This window comes from Chiloscyllium plagiosum, chromosome 20, assembly GCF_004010195.1.
Source record: "Chiloscyllium plagiosum isolate BGI_BamShark_2017 chromosome 20, ASM401019v2, whole genome shotgun sequence".
NCBI lineage: Eukaryota > Metazoa > Chordata > Chondrichthyes > Orectolobiformes > Hemiscylliidae > Chiloscyllium > Chiloscyllium plagiosum.
In genome coordinates this window covers 40,828,567-40,855,351 of record NC_057729.1, presented here as the reverse complement: position 1 = coordinate 40,855,351, position 26,785 = coordinate 40,828,567, and the positions used below count along the sequence as shown (strand labels likewise).

The 26,785-nt window shown below is 38.8% G+C and overlaps 1 long non-coding RNA gene across 1 annotated transcript; it reads left to right on the top strand.

Annotated features, from left to right (window-relative positions):
- Nucleotides 1-3,634: 3,634 nt before the first annotated feature.
- LOC122559917 lies at nt 3,635-26,033 on the top strand. Its single transcript, XR_006314599.1, has 3 exons — nt 3,635-3,790; nt 20,767-21,020; nt 25,856-26,033. It is a non-coding gene; the product is annotated as an uncharacterized LOC122559917 (long non-coding RNA).
- Nucleotides 26,034-26,785: the final 752 nt, after the last annotated feature.

Genomic DNA, 26,785 nt, shown 5'->3' with positions numbered 1-26,785 from the left:
TGCAGAAAGGACACGCGACAACCAACTGTTCCCCATCCTTTTCACTCTGCTTTTTAGTAAAGCTAACAGATAAAAGGGACGTACTTTGTTTCAGAAACAATTTGAATCAGAAGAATATATCAATGAACATTAAGTCTGCCTTTAATTAATTGGTTTATTCTGAGGGTGTCAATTACTTTGCTTCCACTTCTGACCGAAATGGTAAGGGTTTGAACAGTTCCTCGGCTCTCATTATCTAGGTGGCAGAGACAATCGCAAACTAATTTCCCCTTCTACTCTAGGTACCACCCAGCTTCTGCAAATAAAAGCCAAGAACAGTGCAGCTGAGATGGTTACGGAGAGTGGTGAACTTAGCCCAAACAATCACAAAAGCCAACCTCCCATTTATAGAATCCATCCACCAGACCTGCTGTCAAGGAAAGGCCACCAGCATTCTTAAAGACCCACCCCACCCTGGCAATGTTTTTCTACAACCTCTACCATCAGGGAGAAGGTACAGAAGCCTGAACACATGCACCAGCTGGTTTCATAACAGTTTCTACCCTACTGTTTTTTTTAGATTAGATTCCCTACAGTGTGGAAACAGGCCCTTCGGCCCAACAAGTCCACACCGACCCTCCGAAGAGTAACCCACCCAGTCCCATTTCCCTCTGACTAATGCACCTTACACTATGGGCAATTTAGCATGGCCAATTCACCTGACCTGCACATCTTTGGACCGTGGAAGGAAACAAGAGCACTCGGAGGAAACCTACGCAGACACGGGGAAAATGTGCAAACTCCACACAGACAGTCACCCAAGGCTGGAATCGAACCTGAGACCCTGGTGCTGTGAGGAATCAGTGCTAACCACTGAGCCACCGTTCTGAATGGACTCATAACATTTGCTTGTACCTGTGTTTTTTTTTGCCACTGTTTATCTATATTTTTACTTATCTATGCTACTTAACTCTGATCTGCCTGTATTACGCACAAGACAAAGCTTTTCACTGTGCCTCGGTACATGCGACAATAAATTCAATTCAATTCATTTCAGATTAGGAACTCAGGATGTGTAGGGAATTGGAAATCTACTATTGCCTGGTGATGTCCTAATTTAATCATTTTCACTCCAGAACACAGGATTTAATTAACAAAACTTCTGCTGTGCCTGGGAAAATGTTTCAGGAAGAAAAGCATGATTGGTTTTTCCTAAAATCAAGTTTCTATGAAATCAGTTCACACTCCATAGCACAACTATGTCCTTAGGAGTAGACCTTAATATAATAATTATTTAAAGGCCATTCACAGAAATTTCCATTTCAAAAATATTTTCTTGTACACAAAGAAGCAAATGATTTAGTTTTTCATTCAGCTGAACAGAATTGAGGGCCTGCAATTGACACTAAAGTTGCTTTTTTGAGAGCAACTTAACTGTGTTTCATGTAAAGTGAAGGAGTGGCATGCATTAACAAAATAGGTTTCATATTTTCAGGATGTCCCGAACTGTTTTAAAACCAATGAATTAATATTAAAGTATAGCCACTGATGTGCAATGAAAGTTGTGTCAGCCAGTTCCACAAACCACAATGGGACTGACCAGTTAATTAGTTTTGATGGTGTTGTTTGATGGCTAAACATCAGTCAGGGCATGAAGGAGATCTCTCCTCCACTTCTTCAAATAGTACCATTGGACCTTTTCCATTTATTTAAGATGATAGACGGTTACAGAGTCTGTTATTTTGAAATGGAGTTGCATTTTCATTGTATGTAACAGAGAGCAGAGATTAATACCAAACCAAATCTGCTTAATGTTCTGTATCTTTGTCTGTTTTGATTCAGGATAAAGGAATTTGATTTGAAAAAGAAAAATTGCAAGCAGGAAACAAATTTAGACCTTGGTATAAATTGCATTGGAAATTGTATTGGCAGCAAACAGATTTTAACAATTAAATATAGTACATGCTCAAAGTATTAAATAGTTTGAAGTAATGTGGAAGCATAAATTATGGGTATGTGAGTTATAATTAAAAATTAATGTTCAGCCATACTAAATGATAAGTTGGTGAGGTGTTTCTGGTGTATAACAAAGGGTTACATTTCAAAAGATTTTTAAAAAAGTATTCTACTACCATATTCTAAGTCACACCAAGTCCACCCATCACTGATATGATTACTTAACTAAACTGGCTTTTGGTTAAGCAATGAGCTGATTTTAAACTTCTCATCCCTGTTACTAAAACCCCCATCCCTGGCCTCAGCCCTCCCTATTGCTGTAATCTTCTCCAGCCCCACAACTCTGCGAGATATCTCTGCTCTTCCAATTTTGGCCTCTTGAGCATTCCTGTTGTTAATTGCTTCACCATTGGCAGCCACACTTTCAGTTGCCAAGATCCTAAACCCTGGAATTCCCTTTTAAATATCTCCCCTCTTCTGAGTTCTTTGAATTGTTCCTTAAATCTTGGGTTTTTGGCCAAGCCTTTCATTATTTGCCCCAATATTTCATTCAAAAGCTCTGTTTCAAATTTCATTTAATAAATGCTCTTGTGAAGTGCCTTGGGACGCAACATTACATTAAAATTACTACATAATGCACATTGTTGTTGTAAATTAAAATATTTCAATTTTATGCCTTTGACACCCTTTATAAAGAATGTGTTAATATTATGTGGCAGGGATGATACTAAAACATAAAATAAAGTTATAACAGAAATTGAAATCAGATCATATAAAATGAGAACAAACTTTTGAAAGGTTACAAATTTAGGAAAATGGAATATAATAAAGTGAGAGCTAAAGCAGAAAAGTAGGAAAGTAGAAAAAGAAGAATAATTGGATTTAAATATTGTTTAATTGGTAAAAAATCATTCTAACAGTTAGAGGTGAAAGGTTATAAATTAAGCTTGTTTGTTGTCATAGAAACACTAGCTCATGCAATGCTTTGTGGCTATATAGCTGTCACATTGTTAATGTACACTTTTAAGTATTCACACCTGCTGCTTGCAGTTTTGGCATCAGGTTCCATTCTTCAGTGATAGAGGTCACTGCTTCTGACGAATGGATTGTGATGGAAGTTATAATTCTCTAAATTACTATGCTCCCTGCTTTAAACCCCAGTCATTTACTAAAGAAACAGAAAATGAAAGCTCATTCAGCTTATTAGAGAGAGAGTCAGATTTATTTTTGTTAATGCTACGGCTATACTGAACTGCAGGTTAATTGTAAGATCTAAATCAGGGCTGATAACGTTGATTACTGCACATTCCATTCTGGCTTCTTTGGATGCTGCTGTACAGGCCTTCATTCCCAGCTGGTAAACTTTAAATGTTTGAGCACAGGTGGGAGCGTGGGCTTCTTTTAGAAAAAAAATCTGTGATAAGTTTATGATGTACACAAAATGCTTAACAGAATTCACAATTACTTCGTTAGTGCAACTCCACAACAGTGTGGGGATAGGATCTGATTTTAATTCAGCACAGGTGTTTGGGTTTTGATGTGTTGAAATTTCACTCATTGGATTAGGTGAGTTGGCCATGCTTAATTGCCCATAGAATTCAGGATGTGTTGGTGAGGTGCATTAGTCAGGGGAAATATAGAGTAATAAGATAGGGGAGTGAGTTTGGGTGGGTTATTCTTTGGAGGGTCAGTGTGGATGTGTTGGGCCAAATGGCCTGTTTCTACACTGTAGGGATTCTATAATTTCTATGATTACTCAGTCATATACAAGAGAAATGAGATAGCCTCTCTGGTGACTTTCACACTGCTGTAGCCCAAATGGAGATCAAACCTCAACCTTAGAGTTATACAGACAGTAAGTGATTTTTTTTTTAGACACAAAAATTCTATGCTTTCTCGTATTGCTTACTGATGCCATTCCTGAACATGATGTGGAGGTGCTAGTGTTGGACTTGGGTGGACAAACTTAAAAATTACACAACACCAGGTTACAGTCAAACATGTTTAATTGGAAGTACTAGCTTTCAGAGCACTGGTCCTTCATCAGGTAACTAATGGGGCAGGATCGTAAGACACAGAATTTATAGCAGAAGATCAGTGTCATGCAATTTAAATGATATACTGAACTAAATTAGATTGTTGTTAAGTCTTTTATCTTTTAGAATGTGTTGCAGGTTTTGGTTTATTAGTATGTAAATCGCAGAACTTCTTTTAAGTTACATTCTCGAGATGTGCAACAATCGCCAGACAGGGGTGATCCCTCCCAGTCGAGGAACACTTCAGCTGTCAGGGGCATTCAGCCTCAGATCTTCAGGTGACCATCCTCCAAGGCAGACTTTGGGATATGCAACGATGCAAAGTGGTCAAGCAGAGGCTGATAGCCAAGTTCAGTACCCATGAGGATGGCACACACACACACACACACACACACACCAATGGGTGAATTTGCATTTACCAAATTGTATTTGCAGATATGTTCTATTTTAGCTCAAAAAGCACACAATCTGCAGGCAGTCAATCCATATAACATTTTATAAATTCCCACTTTGGAAATAGAAGCGATCTTACTCAAGATTGGGATACAGACAGATTCTAACCTCACATTTTTAATACATTGTCTGAGCTGAGATGTCCCCTTTATTTTATAAAACCTTAAGTTATCTCGAGAATGTGACTTAACAGAGGTTCTGGGATTTTAATATTACTGAACCGAAACCTGCAATCCATTCTAAGAGATGAAAGACTTAACAGCAATCAGGATTTGCTCAATATATCATTTTAATTGCATGACATTGTGATCCTTTGCTCTAAGTTCTGTCTCTTATGATCCTGCCCCACTAGTTACCTGATGAAGGAGCAGCACTCTGGAAGCTAGTACTTCCAAATAAACCCGTTGGACTATAATCCGGTGCTGTGATTCCTGATCATGCAGTTCATTTCATTAGTGACAAACTTTATAAAAGAATTTCACAGTAATGATGACCTGACTTACTAATGTGGCATCACTCTATGGGCAAAATAGCATGATGGTTGCTTCCTATTTAATTTGACCTTCCTGTAAATTAAAGATAACAATCTGGTATGAGTTTTCATGGAATCCATGTAAAGAACTCATGGTGTAAGAGCCTGGAGTTTATGCTCAATATTGTTTTTCCTTTGGACAATTACCCTGATTGGCACAATGAAAGCAAAAGAATTTTAAGCACAGTAGTTTTCAGCATAACTCGAGTTGCTATAATCTTGTGATCATGCTAGAATCAGGCCCTGTCTACAAAACTGATCCTGCCATGGGCTGAAGTAATCTCCATTGGGAGCTTTTGTTTATTGTACTCATTTGCAGACCTTTGAGAGGCTCCAAAGATCAAGTTAGATATTCTGGGTGTAAGGATGCTAACAACTATATTTTGAAAGATTGCTTTGTTTTTCACATACAAAGAATTAAATTGCAATATTTTTATGGTAAACCAATTTACTCTGTCTTGATTAAATCACTGCAAGTTATCATTCTTAAAAGTTGCAAACAATTTTTGTTAAGGTAATTTTTTAAAAAAGGAAAATTGCATATCAAAGAGCTGTATGATTTCACTGGTTTATTGAAGTTTTAGTGCTTGGCAGAATGCAATTGAGTTTCGGTGGGAATGTAGGACAAGAACAGCATTTTGCAAAGTACGTGTTATTTTAGGTACAACTTGCACCGATTATATCCAAAATGGATCGACATGCCAATTTGTTTTGATGCATAACATTGAGAAAATACAACACTTTTATTATATTCTCACTGAAAGATTTTGCCCAACGGGTTGACATTTCCTTTGAGTTTTGGAGTGGATTGTGCAGTTGCTTTTCTTCTTTATGGTGACCTCATCTTAGGCAACCTGGCAAATGCAACTATGTTGTTCTGAGTCTTGTGTTGAACTGATCATTGAGTCACATTGTCCCCAAATTATAAGAAAGCAGCAAGTCCAACTGATTCTGACTCATCGGCAATCAAATATGAAAGAAATTGCTGTTCACAATGTCTCAAACTACAGAAACATGTTTGAATCCAATACTGTACCTACAGAAAATGGCCCAGCAAAGTATTGCTTGACTCATGTTGATTATGGTTTATAAAACGTTGCTATAGAAATAAAGCATCAAATAACTCCCATTTGAATTTAAACCACATGCCATACATCTGCCATTAGCAAATGAATGAATGTGTGCAAATAAAAGGCAGAGTTACAACAGACATTGACTATGTTTGTGGCCTTTTGGTATTATTAATCCATCAGATCTAATGGAACCCCGTGTTCAAATATTCTGTGACAGAAAATTTATATTCTTCAGATTTCCAATTCAGATACTATCTTGAAGTGAATTATAAGTGACAGCAAAATTCCAAGAATAACGGCTTCACAAATATTCTTTGCAGATTATTAATTTAAAACTATGAGGAAGCAAATCAACTTGGGCTTTTGTTTTTTTATGTTCCATGTGAAATTTAGACTGTTAGAAGTTAGATAATGAAGAATAGCAATTGCAGGGCAAGCATTCTGTTGAACAATTGTGTGAGGCTACACAAAGGTCATATTGTACTGTAGAACAGTCTCACTCTTTTGACATTAATGACACTTTTAGATTCTAGCTCTACGCAAAGGATTATCTCACCAAAAATAAGTCTTGATATTCAGTTACAGAGAAACAGTGAGGACTACAAATGATCTACAGGCAGAATTTTCCCAGCCCCTGAACAACACTCATTAGGTATTCTTCTTCCTTGCCCTCCCACTACACCTAGGTACATTACCAGTGTCTGTAATTGAAGTGGGGGGAGCCTGTTCTTTAGTACAGTCTAGATTAGACTGGTGCTGGAAAAGCACAGCAGGTCAGGTAGCATCTGAGGAGCAGGAAAATCAACGTTTTGGGCAAAAGCCCTTCATCAGGAACCTATCGCCTTATAGTACAGCCTGCTGTGCTGAGTTCATAATTATTCACAAAATGTATTCATTGTCTGTATGACAGAAATGAATGTATGATCACCAAGTTTGTGGATGACACCAAATAAGTGGGAAGGTAAGTGCTGCGGATGAGGGATATAAACAGGTTAAATGTGTGGGCAAAAAGCTAAGAGAAGGCGGAAAATAATGTGGGAAAATATGATGTTATCCACATTGACAGACAGACTAAAAGTGCTGAATATTATTTAAATGGAAAAGACAACAGAAAACTAAGCACAGAGGAATTTGCAGATCCAAGTGGCATGAATCACGAAAAAGAAAAGTTCCCAAGTTCATTGGGGATTTGGAAGGCAAATGGAATGCTGGCCTTTAATTCAAAGGAAATGAGCTATAAAAATAGGGAGGTCTTACTAAATCTAAACAAAGCACTCGTCGACCACAGTTGAAATAATGTGAACTGTTTTAATCCTTATCTAAGATATATTGGCTTTAGAGGCAGTCCAGAGAAGGTTTGCCAGATTGACCCTCAAGATGGAGTGATATTCTTGTACTTTGTATCAGCCAGGCAATCAAAAGGTTAAAAGAAAACAGGATAGGAAAGTGGAGTTAAGGATGATCAGACCAACCACAAACTCACTGAATGGTGCTGAGCACAAATGGCTAGTCTGACAGTGTACACGTTTGCATGATTATCTAATTAACTGAGTGGGTTAGACCTCGTTGTTCCTGGCAGCCAGCAACTTGTCCATGGAGGCAGCTGGATGCTTACATGCCCAGGTTGTGTTCCACCAGGGGTATTCAGCTCCTGACCTCATGACAGCCTTAGTTCCAATATGGACAAAAGAGTTGAATTCTTTAGGTGAGGTGAAAGTGACAGCCCTTGACACCAAGACCACATTTGACCGAGTCTGGCATCAAGGAGCTCGAGCAAAATTGGAATCCATTGGTATTAGGTGGTAAATATTGCTGGTTAGAGGCATACCTAGCATGTAGGAAGATGTTTTTTTTTTTGGTGGTCAGTTATCTGAGCTCCAGGACATCTTTGCCACTGAGCGGCACAGTGGCTCAGTGGTTAGCACTGCTGCCTCATAGCACCAGGGTCCCAGGTTCGATTCTAGCTTTGGGCGACTGTCTGTGTGGAGTTTGCACATTCTCCCTGATGATGGTAAATGTTCAGCACTACCTGTGATGCCTCAGATCCTGAAGCAGTCCATGTTTAAACATAGCAAGATCTGGACAATATCCAGGCTTGGGCTGACAAGTAACAAATAATTTCTGGGTTACACAAATGTCATCTTCAAAGAGCCAATCTAACCACTGCCCCTTGGCATTGAATGTTATTAACATCACGCAATCCTTACTATCAACATCTTTTGGGGTTACCATTGACCAGAAACTCAACTACAAGCACAGTGGCTACCAGAGCAGGTCAGAGGCTAGGAACACTGTGGCAAAAACTTACCTCCTGACTCCCCAAAGCCTGTCCCGCTTCTACAAGGCACACATTAGGAGTGTGACAGAATACTCCCCGCTTGCCTGCATGGGTACAGTTCCAAAAATACTCAAGAAGCTTGACACCATCCAATGAAAAGCAGCCTACTTGATTGACCAAGAGCCAAGTGCTAGAAAGTGGGATTAGAATAGTGAGGTACTCGTTTTTGACTGGATGAAGGATCTTTGTCTGTACTGCAGATCTCAATTACTCTAATCTTGCTAGCATAGCCACTGAGGTATCAGTATTTGAGCTGGAGGATGGTGCAGGAGGCATCCATGCAGGTGCTTCTGCTAAGAGTTATGTGACTGCTTCAGAGGTGGAAGCAGTGATGGTGTCTTGTAGAGCAATCCCGTCTATTGGGACATCCAGTTCCCTGTTGGCGAGGCAGAGAGCTAACTTCCCTTTCTCTACCATCTATTGGGCAATTGTTCCTCACTGTAACTGTGAAAGGCAGTTCCTGACTGACATGACTGCAGTTTAAACATAGCACTGAGAATCCCAAGAGGTCCCAGCAGTGATGATTACTTATGTCATTGCTGAGTGCACTAGGGCATGAGTGGATGCCATAGAGTGAAATGCTATATAGATAATGGAGCGATTAGATTAGATTACAGTGTGGAAACAGGCCCTTCGGCCCAACAAGTCCACACCGACCCGCCGAAGCGCAACCCACCCATACCCTTACATTTACCCCTTACCTAACACTACGGGCAATTTAGCATGGCCAACTCACCTGAGCTGCACATCTTTGGACTGTGAGAGGAAACCGGAGCACCTGGAGAAAGCCCACGCAGACACGGGGAGAACGTGCAAACTCCACACAGTCAGTCGCCTGAGGCGGGAATTGAACCCGGATCTCCGGCGCTGTGAGGCAGCAGTGCTAACCACTGTGCCACCGTGCCGCCCACAATCTGCAGAGAATTGTGAGAAAACTCACTAGTGATTTTGGAGAGAAATCCCTGAACACTGAACAGATTTTTAGTAAAATTCAACTCTAATTTAACCAGTGACCAAAAAAACGAATACGACTGAGTTGCACATTATCCCACAATGTTGCTTAAATTTTCTACACTGTTATCTGTCTGTATTATTTATCTAGGCAGTGCATCACAGCAGTCCCTAAATGACTAAATTCACACTGTATGTACATTAATCTCTTTTCTAAATTAGGTTCTTTGAATTTTGGTTTTGAGACTTCCCACACAAGGAAGTAGTTATCATTGAAAGTAAATTAAATATTGTCAATATTTTCAATGCAAACCATTGCTATGTATTCTACACTCAATGTTGGATAAAAAATCAATGGAATTTGATGGGTTTATCATTGAATTCAGGTGGCAAATGCTGTGATCGTTTTCTTTTCTGATGGAGTAGTAAACTGTGCTTTTTCTCGATTCTCTATATAACCCAGCACTGGCTGTGAATTGTGGAACATTGTCTTTCTTCACCTCTGAAGTTGTGGCGGCACACGTTTCCACATGAAATAACATGACCATTTTGCTGATGTATGATAACACACTATTTTAATTCAGTTGAAATTGTTGGGGTTTAAAAAGTATATATTTCCCCCTTTGTCGACAGCATAAGAACCATAATTTTCCATTCCCCTTCAACTTCAAAGAAGAGACATTGGTATCAAAGCACTACCTGTTTCTCACTCCTCAGATACTGTCAGACGGTTTTTTTTGATACAGCAATGTTATAAAACCAGGTGATGGTTGCAAACTTCCCCCAACAGGTATGTGCCTTCCCTAAGATTAAAGTCCTTTGTTGTAAAACTCGCGCCCACCAAATGCTGCCAGTGTCTGGCTGCTAGTTCTCCATTGCTACTGGTAAGCCATCTAGAGAGAGTCCTGGGATCACAGAGCTCTTCTTCAGACCCATATTGTTCTGTAAACACCACTGAAGAGTGAGAAAATGTCCAGTGGATATTCTTAACATTCTTAAATACCACCTCAATCTCCTTTTGCCATTCTCTCAAATTATCTGCAATAGAGCATTTCAAATAATGCTCCTGAGAAGTTGACTGGGGAATGAATCAAAATTAGCAGATTCTCTCAGTACCAATGGACAGAAGTAAGACCAATGCCAAGGTATGTTCTGAATGTAATATGAAGGTGCTTTAAAAAGGTGTTTGTATGTGCAGTTCCAGCATCTGCTGTTCTTTTGGTTTTTATTTTATTGGGGAGTAACTTCTCATCAAATTTCAGCAGTTTTTAATACTCAAAACACCAAATTTTTATTCCTTGTGCTTCATGACCGAACAGCCAAGCAATTTGGGACTGCAGCACCACCAGTCCTCATTTTAATCTACATTAGTTGGCAGATAAATATCACACGAGGATATCAGAGGCATTTAACATTTGGATCACAAACCAATAGAAATTATCTGGCTCGAAAATATATTTGATATAATTTAAGACTGCAAACAGGCCGGAATTTCAGTGCCATTACCTGCAGTACTATGTTAAAGTTATTTGAGTTTGAAAACTGACATGTAGATAATAGCAAGAACAATAAAATTCTAGAATGCTGAACCTGTGCATCTTTCAACTAGTTCCTGGCTCATTGAGAACAATGGAATTTATGTCTGAAATTCCAGCACTTACCACATGAAAGGAATGATTTTGTCCTACTAATCCCATGACTGAAACCTATTTTATAACTTACATTGAGATGTAGCAATAACAGCTGTTCCACACTGCTAACATGTTTACTTTACACTTTTGCCATCACAACACAGTGTTTTATGTGGATGGTGATGTATTCATCGGCTAAATACCGAGCAATAATAAAGGAAAGGAATGCTTGAGCAACAAATGTGCCGTGAATCTGTGGCAGGAGCTTAATCAGTTTGTTATTCTCATGGTGGCAGCCTATTGTGACTAACTCTGAGAGCAAGAACTATTATGAATTGGAAACTCATTAGAACTGCTGGAGGGCTGAAATGGATAGAAGAGGCGAGTTTCTCATGGGTGAGGATGGGAATTAGGTTTTCTGAGAGGAAAGCAAGGAACTGTTTGATACATTGAAAAGAAAGTCACTCTTTTAAGATAAAGCCTTTGTACAAAAGGCAAGGTTGAGGAACAAATTGACACAATTAAGTGGCCTTAGACTGAGAATAGAGTCACAGAGTCATAAAAATGTACAGCACAGAAACAGACCCTTCGGTCCAACTCGTTCATGCTGACTAGATATCTCAACCTAATCTAGTCCCATTTGTCAGCACTTGGCCCATGTCCCTCCAAATCCTTCCTAATTAGATACCCATCCAAATACTGTTTAAGTGTTGCAATTATACTCTTGCAACACTTCCTCTGACAGTTCATTCCACATATGCACCACCCTCTGCGTGAAAAGGTTGCCCCTTAGGTCACCTTTATATCTTTCCCCTCTCACCCTAAACCTATTCCCTCTAGTTCTGGACTCCCTCACCCTAGGGAAAAGACTTCGTCTATTTATCCTATCCATGCCCCTCATGAATTTATAAACCTCTATAAAGTCACCCCTCAGCCTCCAACGCTCCAGGGAAAATAGTCCCAGCCTATTCAGCCTCTCTCTATAGCTCAAATCCTTTAACCCTGGCAACATCCTTGTAAATCTTTTCTGAACCCTCTCAAGTTTCTCAACATCCTTTCGGTAGGAAGGAGATCAGAATTGCACACAATATTCCAAACGTGACCTAACCAATGTCCTGTACAGCTGCAGCGTGACCTCCCAACTCCTGCACTCAATACTCTGACCAATAAAGGAAAGCATACAAAACATCTTCTTCACTATCCTATCTACCTGTGACTCTACTTTTGCATTTATCTTAATTAAACTCCATCTACCACTTCTCAGTCCATTGGCCCATCTAATCAAGATCCTATTGTAATCTGAGGTAACCTTCTTTGCCGTCCACTACACTCCAATTTCGATTTCATCAGCAAACCTACGAACTATACCTCCAAAGTTCACATCCAAATCCACCACCACCCTCTGTCTTCTACATTCAAATGGCGAGTTCTCCCTGTATTCCATGAGGTCTAACCTTGCTAACCCTTTGGATTCTTCTTAACCCTATTTGCCAAAGATATCTCATGTCGTTTTTTTGCCCTCCATTTCCCTGTTAAGTATACTCCTACTGCCTTTATACTCTTCTAAGGTTTCACTCGATCTATCTTGTCTATACCTGACATACGCTTCCTTTTTTTTTAACCAAACCCACAATTTCTCTCGTCATCCAGCATTCCTTACCTACCAACCTTTCCTTTCACCCTAACAGGAATATACTTTCTCTGGATTCTCATTATGTCATTTCTGAAGGCTTCCCATTTTCCTGCCGTCCCTTTACCTGCAAACATCTGCCCCCAAAGATCTTGCCTAATACTGTCAAAATTAGCCTTTCTCCAATTTAGAACCTTAACTTTTTGATCCAGGCTATTCCTTTCCATCACTATTTTAAAACAAATAGAATTATGGTCGCTGGCCCCAAAGTGCTCCCTCACTGATACCTCAGTCGTTTGCCCTGCCTTATTTCCCAAGAGTAAGTCAAGTTTTGCATCTTTTCTATTAAGTACATCCACATACTGAATCAGAAAATTTTCTTGTACATACTTAACAAATTCCTCTCCATCTAAACTCTTAAAACTATGGCAGTCACAGTTTATGTTTGGAAAGTTAAAATCCCCTACCTATTATTCTTACAGATAACTGAAATCTCCTCTACAAATTTGTCTCTCAATTTCCCACTGACTATTAGGGAGTCTATAATACAATCCTAATAAGGTGATCATCCCTTTCTTATTTCTCAGTTCCACGCATTTAGCTTGCTTTGATGTATTTCCAGGAGTATCCTGCCTAATAGCAAACTCATTTGAAGTTGGAAATGGTTATCCAAAGCCAAATAAGGATTAAACAAGAAGCTTAAAGTTGATATATTTCCCATTAGCACCTGTGCATTATTCATAGCTCAATGCCTTCTTCAGCTGCTTTATTTAGGTTATTTTCATAAATGTTACTGTTTAGGCTTCATGCTGTTTGAAAATCAGAACTATTAATAAAATTACCAAATGTAACAAATGATTTAATCTTAATGCCATGGTTGTGATTTTTATAACTTTCATCGAGATGTAACAGTCTAACAGTAATAATGCATTAATTTCTTTCTTTCTTAAATATATTCAATGATTTGGTCTTTACAAACTTCTGTAGTAGAGAATTCCACAGGTTGACACTCTCTGAAGGAACTTATCTTCATCTCAGTTCAAAATAGCCAACTGCATATCCTGAGATTATGATCCCTTGTTTTGGATACCACCAGCTCAGAGAAACATCATCTCTTCATCCAATCTGACCTGTGAGAATTTTGTGTGCTTCAATGAGATTACCTCTCATTTTTCTTAACTGCAATGAATAAGAATCAAGACAACCCAATCTCTCCTTATACAATAAACCTGCCATACCAAGAATCAGTCTGTTGAACATTTGCTGCATCCCTTCTATCACCACCTCACCATTCCATGTCTCTCCCCACCCAAAACCTTTCCCTCCACCTTTATCTGCAGCTCCCCCTAACCCCACCTCCATTCCTAAAAAAAGGATTATACCCAAAACATTAACTTCTCCACCTCCTGATGCTGCCTGGCTTGCTATGTTCTTCCAGCCTCCTTCTTGTCTACGTTGGATTCCAGCATCTGCATTCCTTCTGTGGCAAATATACCACGTTTGGGAAAGGAGACTGTATGCTTGCCTATTTAATTCAACTAGTCTAAATTTTCTTGAAGAATCCTTAAATCATCACCACTCAAAATCTGACCTAATTTTGTGTTCTAAGCAAACTTTGAAATATTAGATTTGATTCATTCAGTCAAATTTTGAGATACATTGTCAATAGCAGGGACCTAAGCACTGATCAAGGAACCATTGGCAAGGATTTAATGGGCACTAACAGTCCAGGCAGACTTTATTTATGAACTATGGAATAGAGCCGATCCTTTTTGTTAAACCATTTAAAAAAAAAGGACGATATGAACTGAATCTGAAAGCTGGTGGTAAGATTGGGATATAACTTTTCCATAGGCTTACATACGTGCTTCTTTTATGACATCTTTTATTTTCACAAAAATCAAGTAAAAGTACATGAGAAAATACAAAATATTGTTCAAGATTTTGAATGGATCAATGTGTACTGAGCTTTATAGTGACTTCAAGGTTAGGAAACCTTACTAAGAATGTTTTTCGTCCAAGTTACATGATCGATTTTTAAATGAATCTTTCAAGAGTTATAACATTTTCCATAGTCCCAATAGTCATCATATTCATCAGTAAAAATAATTGGGACAGGAAAAATGCAGGGCCAGTACTAATAATCACCGAGGTTCTGGACAGCTCCCTCAAGTTAACAAAAGGCCAGCCAAGCACTTGTAAAAATAAGACATTAGACAAGATTGGGTCCATTAACTCTATTCTTTTCATAGATATTGTCTACACAGAAGTATGGAGCACACACACAACAAATAATCTTCCCTGGCCTCTTGCTGTCTGTTCCACAATGTGTTCCAGGCACCTGACACTTTCCTGACTCATGCTTTGAAATTGGAACATTAAATTTGAGAGATCCACTTAGCAAGGTTAAATCATCAATGTTCTTGCCTGCAGCTTAACAATTTCATTCGAGTGTTGCCAGCATGATGGTTTTAACACATGACCAGTGGTGCATTTGTGGTATTAATTACATTATTTGGATGCTATGATTACTGCAAGTAACACAGGCTGTTCTACACATATGGACATCTGCGTTACATAGCTGTCAAGACAAAACAGACCCTCTGAGACATACTTTTGCTATGTGCAGCACTTTGTGTATTTGTTATCTGTATGCTAATGTTATTCACATAACTTGCTTCAGATCTGGACATAACTGTGCAGCAAATGCACAGAATCACAGATTTATAACACCTTAACTAACAATGTCTATTGCCCATGTACACTTAGAGTCATAGAGTCATAGAGATGTACAGCATGGAAACAGACCCTTCAGTCCAACCCGTCCATGCCGACCAGATATCCCAACTCAATCTAGTCCCACCTGCCAGCACCGGGCCCATATCCATCCAAACCCTTCCTATTCATATACCCATCCTTTTAAATGTTGCAATTGTACCAGCCTCCACCACTTCCTCTGGCAGCTCATTCCATACAAGTACCACCCTCTGCATGAAAAAGTTGCCCCTTTTATATCTTTCCCTTCTCACCCTTAACTTGTGTCCTTTATTTCTGGACACCCAACCCCAGGGAAAAGATTTTGCCTATTTATTCTATCCATGCCCTTCATAATTTTATAAACCTCTATAAGGTCACCCCTCAGCCTCCGATGCTCCAGGAAAAACAGCCCCAGCCTACTCAGCCTCTCTCTGTAGCTCAAATCCTCCAACCCTGGCAACATCCTTGTAAATCTTTTCTGAACCCTTTCAAGTTTCACAACATCTATCCGATAGGAAGGAGACTAGAATTGCATGCAATATTCCAACAGTGGCCTACGCAATGTCCTGTGCAGCCGCAACGTGACCTCCCAACTCCTGTACACAATATTCTAACCAATAAAGGAAAGCATACCAACGTCTTCTTTACTATCCTATCTACCTGCGACTCTACTTTCAAGGAGCTATGAATCTGCACTCCAAGGTCTCTTTGTTCAGTAACATTCCTTAGGACCTTACCATTAAGTGTATAAGTCTTGCTAAGATTTGCTTTCCCAAAATGCAGCACCTCGCATTTATCTGAATTAAACTCCATCTGCCACTTCTCAGCACATTGACCCATCTGATCAAGATGCTGTTGCAATCTGAGGTAACCTTCTTGACTGTCCTCTACACCTCCAATTTTGGTGTCATCTGCAAACTTACTAACTATACCTCTTATGCTCGCATCCAAAGCATTTATGTAAATGACAAAAAGTAGAGGACCCAGCATCGATCCTTGTGGCACTCTGCTGGTCACAGGCCTCCAGTCTGAAAAACAACCCTCCACCACCATCCTCTGTCTTCTATATTTGAGCCAGTTCTGTATCCAAATGACTCGTCCTCCCTGTATTCTGTGAGATCTAACCTTGCTAACCAGTCTCCCATGGGGAACCTTGTCAAACGCCTTACTGAAGTCCATCACATCTACCGTTCTTTCCTCATCAATCCTCTTTGTTACTTCTTCAAAAATCTCAATCAGGTTTGTAAGACATGATTTCCCACGCACAAAACCATGTTGACTATCCCTAATCAGTCCTTGCCTTTTCAAATACATATACATCCTGTCCCTCAGGATTCCCTCCAACAACTTGCCCACCACCGACGTCAGGCTCGCTGGTCTGTAGTTCCTTGGCTTGTCCTTACCACCCTTCTTAAACAGTGGCACCACATTAGCCAACCTCCAGTCTTCCAGCACCTCACCTGTGACTATCAATGATACAAATGCATTTGGATCTACTCAAACCAAAATCTGATATTAATTACAACACAATTATAACATCTCTAGGATTACCATTGATAAATTATTCCTTTGCTTTTGATAGAACTTCAGCCAAAGTTGAATTCCTTTGATATTTGACCTCTGTTTTGATGGCTCTCAGGTGTAAGTTAATATCAGACGTCTTTGGCTACGTCCAAGTATTCAAGAAACTTCTAAGATGCCTTTTTACAAATTCCAAAATTTGGTTTAAATATCATCCTTAAGAATAATTTGACTAATTGACTGAATCTGAACCAAAAACTGATAAAAACAAACAATGGTCGGAACTGACTTTTGAAATAATGGTGTGGAGATACATCATATGATGTTGTAATTTCCATGATTTACAGTTAATGGGTCAGTTGTCTCTTTTGAATGGATTGAACAAGATGTGCTTTCTAGGTGATGGTTTGATGCTCCTAACTTCTGGATCAAGGATGATTCTATTCTACACCTGTGTTGTGAGTCCTGAGGTGACTGAATAGTCCAATCCTGGACACACTACTGCAGACAGATCAGATGACGATTACTGAAATAGATAGGTGCCATGCTTGGAATTTTGCTTGGGAGTAAGGCATGTTTTAAGGGTATGAAACAAGAGCTTTCAGAAGTTGACTGGAGTAGTCTGTTCACATGTAAAGGGATGACTGACAAATGTGAGGCCTTCAAAAAATGTTGTTGGACCTTGACCTTTGTTTATGTGTTGACCTACTTTCCTTTCCTTGAGTATTGTTCGTACTTCCAGTTCAAGAGCTTCAATTTAAAGCTATTTGATCTTCTGGTTCTTGCAAATCAGCCTTGATGTTGCCTGTACTCAAAGTCTTCCTGCACGTGCTGTTTATGATGGATTTAGGGGCAGACCAAGAACTGGACATTTTATAGTTCCCAAACACTGAGCATTGTCAAAGTGCCTGTAAGCATCCAACTGAATAGGTCTTTTTTTGCAGAGTCCTTGAGTCCATCAAGTGAGTGATGATGTGACACATTTGACAACAGAATAAAAGAACACTGACTACTTATGATTCAACATTAATCATGATTCTTTCATAGTTTGTCAAGCAGCTAAATAATCAATTAACTAAATATTCCATTTATCATGCAACAGATTATGCAAAACTTCAAAAGAAAACATATCATCCATGCAACATCATTCATGGCCTCTAGGCATTATAAAGTGCTTTGAACCAGAAAAAGTACTTTTCAAGGTTGAAAATTTGGCAGCCAATTTGCACACAGCAATCTCCCATAAACAATATTGTGAAAATAAATGACTTGCTTGAAAGGATCCCCATTGACTAGGACACTAAGAATACTGATCTGCTTTTCACTATATAGTCCCATGGGATTTTGGATGCTTTGGAGAAGGAATGTTTGGCCTTGGTTTAATGCATCGTTGAAAGCAATGGCACCACCAACAGTGCAATCCTCTTAGTACTGCACAACTGTGTAAATCTCAACCATGTGGTCACATATTTGGAATGGGGTTTGAAAGCACAACCCTCTTGCATTTGTACGTAGAACTTAACATTGTAAAATCTCTCAAGATACATCACAAGAGTGTTATCTTAAACCATATTAGCTGGGGTCAAGGAGGTGAGTTTTGAAGAACTTCTTAAAATAGGGGTTGGTGGAAATTCCTGTACAGGGCAGCCTGCAGCTAATTCTGAGCTTGGGAGAATGGAGAAGGCCTCTTGGCTTTCTGGATTCACTTGATTATTGCCACAACCCTCGGTTTGCTTTGGAGGGCACTTCCAGGCAACTATACCCTGCTACCTCTGAGAACCTGGGGAATTACTGGAAAATTCTGGTTGATTTCCTCTAAATGGTCATATTAGTTCTCAACGACTAGCTTAAATACCTGCTTCAATAGTGAATAGCCCTATCCTACCAAAAAAACCACCCCCATTCCAACTCCATATAAATACCTCGGGGTCATGATGAAGCTGGGAAACTTGGGACCAATTTTGACCTCAGTGAGGGCTGAAAGTCCAATCCATTGAATGTGACAGTATTTGGACCATATTAATCAGACATTCAAGTCTCATCCCCAGGCAGGACATGAGACAGTTGGGTTTTTTACTTCATTACTGAACAATAGCAGCACCAGCTATCAAAATCATGTCATTTTTGTTCTGCTTCATATGTTCTTTAAACAGTAGGTAAAGCCAGGAGATGAAAGTCAAAAATAGAATAACATCATGCTCACACAGGTTCATGCTTCAAACGTGAAAATTAAAACCTTTGGAATCACAATGTATCTTTTGTTTGAAAGGACTTATGTTTTGCCAGAATATTATATTAATTATTAAAAGCAAAATATCTCAGGTGATGGAAACCTGAGACAGACACAGAAACTGATGGAGAAACTCAGTGGTTTGGCAGCATCTGTGGAGATAAGAACAGAGTCAAATCCAGTATGTCTCTTCTTCTGAGCTGTTTCATTTTAGCAGAAAGCCTTCAGACCATTTGAATGGGGAACAGATGCAGAGAGTGATTGCCAATCCATGGTGAAGAGAAGATGGTTAGGACGAGAAGATTGGAAATAGATGAACCTATGTAAAGCACAGAAGATTCACAAATGTAAGTGGGGAGAAACTGAACAAGGGAGAAAAGTACAGTCAAGTTAGGAAGAAATAAATTCAATGGGGTCGGAAAAGCCTGAAATGAAGCCAGGAAGGTTCTGTTTGTGAATTCTGGTCGTGGTTGGACCGAAGGGAACAGAATGTAGCAAGTTCAGAGGGAGACAAGGATGAGAACAGGTAGCTGATGTCACATGAAGAGATCAAGTGCAGGCAAAAGGTCAGATGGAAGTCTCTAAATAGGAGGTGACTATTGACGATTGGTGAAAGGGTCTCTGGCAGGGAGGGGACTCTTGTCTAAAGTAGTGGGCAAGGTGGCAGAAATGGCAGATGGAGTTCAATCCAGACAAATGTGAGGTGATGTATTTTGGAAGGTCAAGTACAGGTGGGAATTATAAGGTGAATGGCAGAACTCTTGGGTGTATTGATATGCAGAGATCTGGGTGTACAGGTCCACAGATCACTGAGTTTGGTAGTTCAGGTAGATAAGATGACAAAAAAGGCCTATGACATGCTTGCCTTCATTGGAAGGAGCATTGAGTACAATAATAGAAAAGTAATGCTGCAGCTTTATAGAACTTTAATTAGGCCACACTTGGAATAGTCAGCACACTACTAGAAGGATGTAGATGTTTTGGAGATGTTACAGAAAAGGTTTGCTAGGATATTGCCTGGTATGGTGGATTTTAGCTACGAAGAAAGGTTGGATAGACTGGGTTTGTTTTCCCTCAATTGCAAGAAGTCAAGGGACAACCTGATAGAAGTTTATAAGATTGTGAATGGCACAGTAGGAGTGGAAAGTATGAGGCTTTTTCCCACGGTGGAGGCGGTCAAATACTTGGGGACACAGATTCAAGCTGCAAGGGTGGAAGTTTGAAAGGGATGTGTGAGGCATGTTTTTCACACAAAGGGTGATGAGTGCCTGGAACACACTGTTAAAGGAGGTGGTGGAAACAGACACATTAGCAGCATTCAAGAAACACCTGGATGAGTAATGAAGAGGAAGGGATACGGATCCTGTAAATGAAGACAGTTTTGGTATGGAAGGGCAAAAATGGTAGGCGCTGGCTTGGAGGGCTGAAGGGTCTGTTCCTGTGCTATATTGTTCTTTGTTCCTTTTTCGATGACAACGCTAAAGAAGAGACATTCTAATGGAATTGAAATTCTAATTCCGTATCTCTCTCCACAGTTGATGCCAAACTTGCTGAGTCTCTCTGGTATTTTCTGTGTATGATTCAATTGTTTTTGCACTCCCTTTCTATTTCATTTCTTTAACATTTCATTATATCACAATGTGATCATTTCCATAAAATATTTATCATATTTCCTGTAGGTTACATAATCAGTAAATGTTACTAAGAGGAGCTCCTGCCATCCAGCCCTTCCAGCTGAAAGGCACATCAACAAATCACGGGTCTGTGGCTCACAACTTTCATTAATTTTAATTGAGGGAAAGTCAGAGGATGTTTGCTGACAACGTGGATTCTCATCAATCCAGGACCCAGGCTATAACCTTCAAAAGGACTGACAAAGAACACCTGCTTTTTCTAACTGATGCAAATACGCATTCTTTTAAGAAAATTTCAGGTAGCTAAAATTCTTTGATCATACAGCAGACCAATTAACATTCACACTACTCCAACTGTTCTGATATTAATCTATAAAGGAAGGCATTTATCTTTTAGTTAACTTACTCAATTACTGGCACTTTTTATTGAATAGTATGAATAGAATTGTGGATGATACGTAGAATTTAGTTTACATTCCAACTGACAATAACTTACTCAGACGAGTAGATTTGAAATAATAAATGAGTTTGAATGCATGTTCTTAAAGCATTCCCCATTTTCTTCTCCTGTCAAAGCACATAGTACTGGTTTTGATTTGTTTATTTTTTAAGATCTGTTATTAAACTGTGTCACTTGGTGAGGTTATGCACATTGAAGAAATATGAAGCATGTAGATGCAGTTATCTTTCACATACAGCAATAAAAGATGGCAGAACCAGCCAGATGACTTAAATAAGTTCAGGAATGAATTACTAAATGTTAACAAAATTGAGCCAAATATAATTAATACAAAGACAGGTATGAGATTACAAGCAGACTCTGCTTTGTTCTGATTTATGAAGGAAACAAAAAGATATTTGTAAGATAGGCAGTGTCATGATCCAACAGGAAAATCACTGAGTGACATAAAAATGATGTTTGATAAGGAAAAAGAAAAAAATAGCAAATACTGGAAACCTGAGACAAAAATAACAGAAAATGCTGGAAATTCACAATGGCTTTGTCAACATCTGGAAAAGTTAACATTTTGGGTGTGACCCTACATGAGAACCATTTGTTTAATCATTTCATAGGATTAAGTTGCAAAGTCATTTTCCATCGAGACAAATAACTGGAGAATATCTAGATATCTTGTTTACTGCTTTAAAGTTGAAATATAGAATGAAAGGAAAATTTCAACATCTTTCTTGGTTCACTTTTTTTCAGAAAGAGTCATTTTATTTTGAACTGAAAGGCTGTATCATATTCGGGGTAAGATGGAAAATAGAAGCTACCAAATAAAGCATTGCACGTAAAGATTAGAAAAATGCATGCAGAAATGTTGCCAAAAACCTTAAAACAAGGATTGACTGATGAAGTAGTGACAGGAACACACCCAAAATACATCAACTGCTTTTTTTCCTAATTAACCTGTTGTATGTTTTCAACACTTTCTGTCTCCATTCAAAATCATTATATACCTGTTATATGACCTTATTCATGTTTCTGTAATAATTTATTTATCTAAACTTTGCATGTCTGCTTTTCTGTAACACTGTCCACCTTTCCCCCTGTTTCCTGACCTTCAGTATATTGTTTACAATGGAGTATAGAAGAAGGAGCGTGACTTACAGTCATAGAGTTGTACAACACGGAAACAGACCTTTTGGTCCAACTCGTCCATGCTGACCAGTTTTCCTAACGTAATTTAGTCCCATTTGCTAACACTTGACCCATATCCCTCTAAACCCTTCTTAATCATGAACCCATCCAGATGCTTTTTAAATGCTGTAATCGTACCAGTCTCCACACTTCCTCTGGCAGCTCATTCCAATCCTGCACCACCCTCTGTATGAAAATATTCCCCATAGGTCCCCTTTATATCTTTCACATCTCACCCTAAACCTTTACCCTCTAGTTCTGCACTCTCCCACCCCAGGAAAAGACTTTGTCTATTTACCCTATCCATCCCCCTCATGATTTTTAAAACCTCTATGAAAGTCACCCCTCAGCATCCAATGTTCCAGGGAAACAGTCAGACCCTATTCACCGCTCCCTATAGCTCAAATCCTCCAACCCTGGCAACATCTTGCAAATCTTTTCTGCACCCTTTCAAGTTTCACAACATCCTTCAATAGGAAGGAGACCACAATTGGACACAATATTCCAAAAGTGGCCTAATCAATGTCCTGTACAGCCATAACATGACCTCCCAACTCCTATACTCAGTGTCTTGACCAATAAAGGAAGGCATATCAAATGCCTTCTTCACTAGTAGAGTAGGCTCAAGGATTGAAATGGCCCACTTCTACTCTTAATGTGTAAGTACAAAAATGTCAAGTATTTCTCACAGCATTCTCTCTGATATTTGTAACACTTTCCAACATTTACATTATTATGTATCTTTTTACTTGTGGTGATAGATTTGTAATAAATAATAGCTTATGCTAGTCACATAAAGCATATGAGTTCAAATACCACACATCTTTATTGAGATGGACTTTAAGATTTGAACACTTTTCTTTCTTTAGATATGGACATTTTTCTCTTCTTTTGATTCTGTTTCTTTTATTTCTGCTGTTTTTATTTTTTTAAATTCTGGATTCTGTAACCAAGATGGCACTGGAGAATGGCCAGTTTGTACACTTTTCACTGTACTCTTGTATGCCTACACTTGAAAGCATGTGACAATAAAATCTAATTCTAATTCTAATGAGAGCTTGACAATTGGAATTCAGTTTAAAAATTTGAGCTCGAGAAAAACTTGTAGGATAGAAAGCCTCAGATTGATATAACCACTGCCCCCTCACCCGCCCCCATATCATGAAAATCCTCAGGGAAACAAAGAGCTGTCCTTATCCAGTCTGACAATATGTGAATCTAATCCCACAGCCACATTATTAAGACTTAGCTATCCTTTCATCTGATCTAGCAAGGCAATCTTCCAAAACCCCCTTTTCATGGCAAGGACTGACATTAAATTATGATCTTGCCAATGATGCAATATTGCCAGTTATGTAAACAAAATTACCTCAAATGCTTGGAGGAGGTTTTTGTTGGCAACACTCAGATCAAATGATTTAAACCGAGATAACTAATTATATCCTCAAGACTTGAATTAATTGATGAAATAATGCAGTGAGCAACTAGCTTTGTAGTACAGTGGGTAGTTCCTCTTAACTCCAGGCCAGAAGTCCTGGCTTCAAGTCCCATGTGCTCCAGGGATGTGTCAAAACATATCTGGACAGGATGATTAAAAATATCAGCAACAATCTATGAAATTTTATAAAAAAAAGAATTATTGGTTGCAGTGACTGTTAAAAATGTATTTTGGTCTGGAATGGGAATTCCCTGAGGTTGACATGAGGACTTGTTCAAGTCCCAACTGCTCTAGAGATGAGTAATAACATCTCTGAATAGGTTGATTAGAAAATATCTAGAACCCAAGGCTGAGGCAATCGGAGCTTAATCAAAAATATTTTTAAAAGTGATGTTCCTAATCTAAAAACATTAAGAAGTGGAGAATTTGGACATTTATTTACGGTACAGACAAGCTTAGTGTTTTGAAATGACAAATATTATTAGCAAAGTGTCCAATCAACTGTGAACATAATAAAAAGAAATCTCATTGTATGTCAAGTGACACAATGCAGTGGCTTTAGGAGATGTATTTTGGTCTGGTTTCTTTTAAGAGAGATATTGAACGAGAGGAGATGAGCAGTCCATCGTAACATGAACAGCTTGTGAGGTCTTGGATTTTTTTTATATAAAAGTTGGAACAATAGAAGCAGCCTGGATGGGTGTGGCCATCTCTCACAGTACAGGATTTCTAGTTTCTTTTAGCTTTTAGATTCAGCTAGAAGCTGCTGGAGTCTTGAAGAAGTCAAAGTTATTTCTCAACAACAGTTAGAAGCTAGAATTTCTCTTCCTATTGCAGGCATTGCATATGAGAAAATCTGTTTTCTGAATTTGTCTTTTTTCCAAGGGATAAATTTATGGGATATTACTATATTGGAACAGTTACTTAGTAATAGTTATGATATCTGTTATTCTGTTAAGTTTTCCAACAGAGTTTAAATTTTCCTCAGTTCTTCTTTCTTTTGTTATATTTTAACTATATTGTTTGAATAAATTGCATTTTGGTTAACATTGAGTAGCTTGACCAGTTGAATTGCATCTGGAACATGACACTTTGCCTTCAAAATAAGAAAAAGTTATGGTCTAGGCTACCTTCTTAAAATATTTTAAGGGGATTTGGTCTGATCCATAACAAAGGACTCAGCTACAAAACAAACCAATTTTCCTTTTCCACTGCAAGGGAACTTCCACTCTTGAATTAAAGCATGGTGAAACAGTTACATTGGACTCCAAAAGATACAGGACACAGAGACAGGCCAGTCAGTTCAACCAGTCCATGTCTGCATTTATGCTCCACCTGAGCCACCATCTTCCTTTCTTCTTTTAAATCCATCGTCATAATATTTTGAGAATCTAAACAGTGTTAGTTTTCTGATTAGCGGTCTAATTATTGTCACAAATAATAAAAAGAAACTGGACAAACATCATATAAGACTGAAGACCATTGAAGTAAGTTGTAATAAGCTTGCAGACTATAAAAGGATTTCAAGAGAAATAGTCTATTTATGTATGGTTTGTAGTACAAATTGCATCCTCATTGTCTATCCATAATATTGGAAATATGCATCACCATAATAAAATCTCTAGGTGGGCATAAATTGGTAAGGGCGGCTTTTACTGCTATAGCCCTAGACAAGATGGTGATGAGCTTTCTGCATGAATACAACTAAGTATCTTCTTCAGCCAGTTCACATTCAATTATGTTGGAGTGGGTACTAGAATGGTGAAGCATTTATTCCCATAAAGAAGATTGATGAACATGTTGGATTATTATCATAACCTGACTGTCACTTTTACTGATGCCAGGTTTTTACTTTGTTTCCAAATTTTCTTGAAAAAAGTTGAATATAAATTCTTAAAATGCCTTAGATTTAAGATAAATTCTCTAGACCATTAGTAGGTGTTTCTGGATTACTTGTATAATAATATGAGCACTGAACGTATGTACCTAGCTAAACAATGATAAAGATTCTTGTTGCATTCTTAAGGTGAATTATGTCCTGCATTTACACCTAGGATACCTACGTTCTCACCACCTTTTTGCTATATGAGGAACAATGGCAGCAAAAGCAAAACAATTCCCCAGGCCTGGAAGTGAGAGTTCTTTTATCTTTTCGTTGCTGCATTTTAAATTTCCTGCCTCTCTATCTTGTGAGTAAGGTTCCACAGCAAAAGCATTCAGAATCTGTATTCCCCCGACATTGACATTGTAATTTCCTCGTCCTTTTAAATTTCACTTACTTGCTGCTAAGAATATTCCTTTGTCCAAGACTGCACCTTGATTTGTGAAATGAAAGTTAAACAAATGAGATGATCTTGGAAATTTCAGGTGCAACTAGTAACAATTCTGACTGCTTGGACACCACTGAAGGAAGATTGTCAGCAGGAGCACTGGGAGGATCTTTCAAATGAGGGGAACTGAAATGTATCAGAGCTACAATTGATCCTGTTTGACCTTGCATCCGTATTCACATGACTCTCAGTGAGGTCACAGGCAGTGATTGGGAATGGAATTCTGAACTGGCTTTCATCATTCTAATCACAAGCATCAAAAACCTCAAAAGCCTCTCACACTGAGGTTATCTCAAGGGGAGATGCTTCATTATTTCAAGCCTGTGACTGAACACTCATGCAAAGGGAGTATATCAGTTGGACAGTCACTAGTCTGTCAGTTCATGAGTGAGTGTCTGTTAGTTGCCCAAGGGACTGGTCTCATCCAGTCTGTGAGATAAAGTATATCATATTGGCAATGAACTTAACTGCCAGCTATCAAGGTCATTCATCCAGCAGCCCACAAGGAACAAGACTGGTGGCAGGCGTATATGTTATTTGAGCAACTCACTGCTTTCTGTCAACCTAGGAGAAAGCAATGGGAGCACAGTCAGTGAAAATATCTACTGATTAGCCAATCCACACATGTCAGATTGTAGTTTACTGAATAAGGTC